Here is a 5,174-nt window from a genome sequence, read left to right on the forward strand (position 1 = left end):
TTTATGTGCATTTGGAAAAGTCCATTTTGCAACATGAAATTATTAGAGGATAATTGACACTGTTTTTGAAACTGTTTTGAATTTTAAAAAAACAGTGGCAAAGATAAAATAAAAACAAACAAAATAAAAAAACAGAAACAGAGATAGGAGAAAGGAATCTACCTGGCCCAACTGGACCAGCCCAGCCCACCTACCTCGTTGCTCGTCGTCTTCCTCAGCCAGTAGGCAGAGGTGAAGACGCACGCATGCGCCGGGAGCCCTCCACCTCCTGCTTCGCGCTGGCAGCGTCCCTGCGAGTCCAGCCGCATGCCTGGAGACGCCATGCTGCCCCCCCCCCCCCCCGCCTCTCTCTCACTCTCTCTCGTCCCCATCCCCTCCCCTGGCTCTCTCGCTCGCACGCACCAAACGCAGCCCCGCCGCTCGCCGTTGCTGCGCCCACTGCCATCCCCTCGCCCCCTCGACGCATCCAGAAGCTTCACTACAACGCCCGACGTCCCCAAGCTGACGCGCTCGAGCTTGTAGGCACTGCACCACCGGCATCGGCTTCATCTTCTTCCTCGGGCTCCGAGGAATGCCATCGCCGCTCCGCCGTCTGCAGGCCTTCCCCGAGCCCCTCGAGCCATCCGTCCAAAGCACTGTGAGCTCCTGCGTCTAACCCCCCTCTTCCCGAGCTCGATTATGCCCCGTAGCCGTCGCCCCCATGCCGACCGAATCGCCATGCCACCTGGTCTCGTCACCGACGTGGCTCCGGTGACCAATTGGTCCTGTGTGTGTGCCGTTGCGCTCGTAGCAACGCCTAGTGCCTCTCTAGCCTGCTACTTTTCCCGAACGCAAGCCGTAGCGCCAAACCCGCCACCACCCGAACTCCGACCACCGCCCAAGTGGTCGCCGCCGTCGACCCCGGCCTCCGTGCGCCCAGCTGCGAGCACCCCTGGATGCGGCCGAGCGAGGGCTTCCTTGTGGTGCCCGCAGCACGTCCAACCGCCGCCCGTAGCGCGTTCCCGAGCATCGCCGACGCGTTCGCGTGCTCGCCGATGTTCAATTCCGGCGTGCTGACGTGGCACCGTTGTTAGGATCTAATTACCCTGCTAATTAACCTGCTCTCTCACTGACATATGGGCCCCGCGCCCAAGTTAACCCTGGGTTTATTCCCTTTTTATTTTAGATTAATCCAGTGGCCCCACACGTCATCTTTGACCCGGCTGACGTGGCCATTGACCAGGCCCACATGTCTGTGACCCTAACCAGCCCTAAGACACTGACTATTGGGTCCCATGCGTCAGGTTTGACCTGGGTCAACCCAGTTGACCTGCTGACGCAATGCTGTTGTCATGCTGACGCGGTAATGGTTTTCTGGATTTATAATAATTCAGAAAATTCCAGAAAATTTGCAAAACTTCTAAAATTAATAGTTAATCAACCGTAGCTCCAAATCAAATAAATTATATATGAAAAATGATCAGAAAAATCCAAGGAATCTGAATATGGCATTTTCATGCATGTTTGAACAACTTAACCTTGCTGTTTAGTCCAAAACATGATAATGCACTATTTGAATTCATATTTGAATTTGAATTTGAACCTAGTGTTCAAACCAACTCCATTTAACTTGTTGCTAGTTGCATTAGCTCAATCAATAGCATATTGCCATGTCATGATCATGCATCATATTGTTGCATCGCATTGATTGTGTTCTTCCTTGTTTGCCGGTAATTGTCCCCTCTCGGTAGACGCTGCTCCGACGCTGTGATCGTTGACACTGATGAAGACTCAATGTTATCTTCAGAAGTGCCAGGCAAGCACTACCCCCTTGTTCATTCCGATACAAGCCCACTCTCTCGCTCCTGCTCTCTTTTACTGCATTAGGACACCAACGATTCATTTGTTACTTGTTTGTGTAGTTGAACCCCTTATCCTCTGCATGACCTGTCATTGCCACAGTAAATAGATGAAACCCACTAGCATCAGTAGGAGTTGTTTGAGCCCTAATGTGCCTACTCATTCATGCTTGTTTGTCATTCCTTCTACTGATTAGAGTTGAGTCAGGTCTGATTCATCGGGGATGGATCGGAGGTGTGTAAACATGTCCTACTGTTGAGAGCTAAGTTTGTGAACACGATTTGGTAAAGGTAGCGGTGAGAGGGCATGTAGGAGTACATGGTGGGTTGTCTCATTGAAGCCGTCCTTAGGCACTGAGTTCTGTGTTTGTGATCCATGAAACAGTTACTACCACGCATTGGGCCTGAAACCAATGGACCCTCTCGGCTTCTTGATCACCCTTGTCCTCTGTCCAGGAGTTGCACCTAGTTTCTGGTGTTTATAGAATATGTGTTACCCGCCGTTCGTAGCGCTGACCCTAGGGGTGGGCTATGATGCGGTAGATACACCATGGCACGGTGTACCGGGCGCCCGTTTGGTGTCTCGGGAACCCTGTTCACATAGTTCGGGGCCGTATGTGGAAACCTCGGCCGGACTCCCTATGGATGGAACCTGGATAGGCGATAAACCTGGACTAGAGACTTGAGTGTTTAGGTAGGCCGTGCCCGACACCCTCGTTGGGCTTCCGCTTGAAGGTTGTTGAGTACATGTCGTGTAAACGGCGGTAAGTGGTGAGAGCATGTGTGAAGAAGTACACCCCTGCAGGGTTAACATCATCTATTCGAATAGCCGTGTCCGCGGTAAAGGACTTCTGGGTTGCCTATAACAGTTCATAGAAAAGTGAAAGTGGATACTATAAAACTCGCAAGATAAGTGTGAGTGCTATGGATGGCCTTCTCGTAGGGAGACGGGAGCGGATCCATAGTGGTGTATATAACAGTTCATAGACAAGTGAAAGTGGATACTAGAAAACTCGCAAGATAAGTGTGAGTGCTATGGATGGCCTTCTCGTAGGGAGACGGGAGCGGCTCCATAGTGGTGTATTGATATGGTGAATATGTGGACTCGTGTGCGCCACCTCAAAAGAGTTGCTTGCAGTCGTAGTTCAGGTTAGCCACTGAGTCAAAGCTGGCTTGCTATAGTCAAACTCCACCACCACCCCCTTTGTTGATACCGATGCATATGTAGTTAGTTCTGACGTAAGTCTTGGTGAGTACAATTGTACTCACGTTTGCTTAATTTATGTTTTGCAGAGAGATTTCAGTCTCGCTAGTAGTTTCACGTGGACTTCGACGTTTAGCTTGATACATCAGCTACGATCTTGTGCCCTCGGCAGGATCTGGTAGATAGTCAGGCTTCTTAGCCTTTTTCCATTTGTAGATGTCTGTACTCAGACATGTTTAGCTTCCGCATGTGCTTTGCATTGTATGCTATGATTGTTGGGTCATGAGACCCATGTTTGTAATATCTCGCTCCTCGGAGCCTAATGAATAAATACTTAAGTTTTAGAGTTATGTGGTGATGCCATGTTGTATTTACACATATCAAGCATATTGTGTGTATGATTGAAATGCTTGGTATGTGTGGGATCCGACAAACTAGTTGTTTATCCTTGGCAGCCTCTCTTATGGGGAAATGTAGTCTAGTGCTTCCATGAGTCATAGTAGTCCGCTACAGCCCGGTTCACCGGAGTCCTGTTAGCCCAGCACTACTGCTCAGGACACTTGACTGGCCGGCATGTGTTTCACTTCATTCCTGTGTCTTTCCCTTCGGGGAAATATCACGCAGTGACATCCTGAGTCGTGCCTAGCCTGCTACAGCCCGGGTTCCCGGAGTCCTGTTAGCCCAGTGCTATAGCCCGGGTTCACACGCTGCGGACCGAAACGCTCGATGTGATTCATGTATGCCTGTCCCCATAGGTTAGTGCCGCTTTGGGTTCACGACTAGCCATGTCGGCCCGGGTTCTCTGTCATATGGATGCTAGCGACACTATCATATATGTGAGCCAAAAGGTGCAAACGGTCCCGGACCATGGTAAGGCGACACCCATGGGAATACCGTGCGTGAGGCCGCAAAGTGATATGAGGTGTTACCGGCTAGATTGATGTGACATGGAATCGGGGTCCTGCCTGACTGACTGTAGGAGTACCAAGCCAAGCTGGTCAAAGTCGTGTCTAGAAATGCTTTAGTTATATAAGGGAATTGATTGTGGATGGGAACGTAAGGCTCTTTTTACTCCTTATCCTCATGACCTCCTGATCTGAGTCATCTTATCTTTTCTACGGGCTTAAGAACTAGGCTTCTCTTCTATCTCTCAGGATGACGTGTTACTAAACCGTAGTTCCCTAGGATTGTTGAGTTCAAGCCTTAGTTCAGTTCCTACTACTTCCATATGACATAGCTGGCCTCAGAACTTTGATATTGTGATGTTGAGTGGTTATGCCACCATTTTGCAGGATGTCTAAAATCATTTTGAGCATTTACAACTGTTATGATGTCCGAGTCATTCCAGGTGTCCAAATATTCTGATGCATTTGCAAATCCCTTCTTTCTGTTCCCGATGTCCCTTTGGGCCAGTTCAACCACACTAATCGGTGAGTTGAGGTACTCTATTGCCTCAACATATATGTTGGAGCTATTATTATGACCCTAGGTGTTTTAGGGAGTCACCTAGTAATCTAGCCATGTTTGGTATTATCAGTGTGATGATTATGGCCATCATTCTCGAAAGCATCCCGTGATGCCATTTAGTTAGTAGGCCTTCTATTTCTGGGTTTTGAACCCGAGATTCACCCTACTTACTTCATGTTGATAGTGTTTGCTCGTTCCTTTAGGTCCTCGGGGTCTGTGGTATCTCCTTCTTCTAAATACTATGAACTGCTTATGGCGGAAGTTCTTTGAACCAAAAGATCGCAACCAGATTGCTCTTGATGAGTTCTCCATTCTATTGTGACTCTGCCAATTCTATTTTCTGCATGGGTTATCTGGAAGAAACATGTTGGACTTTGTTCGACATACTAATCCATGCATCCACAACTCAGAAAATTATATGTTCTTTGAGTTGTCCCCCTTTAGTTGTATTCCAACCATAGCCTATCAATTGATAGTCAAGAGTAGGCGTGCATTCACTGTAGATGCCAATTATTCTTGTGGTTTGTCAAGCCATTCTATTCCAGAATGACTAGGAGAAACAAACTCCAGTACCTCATCCATATCCGGGATTGGGTCAAAGCAGTTGTAATCCGCAAATCAAATGCCAATCCAGCTTTTGATTCTGTTCTACCTTGGAGCATTAC

The sequence above is a fragment of the Triticum aestivum genome, chromosome 2A, assembly GCF_018294505.1.
Source record: "Triticum aestivum cultivar Chinese Spring chromosome 2A, IWGSC CS RefSeq v2.1, whole genome shotgun sequence".
Classification (NCBI taxonomy): domain Eukaryota; kingdom Viridiplantae; phylum Streptophyta; class Magnoliopsida; order Poales; family Poaceae; genus Triticum; species Triticum aestivum.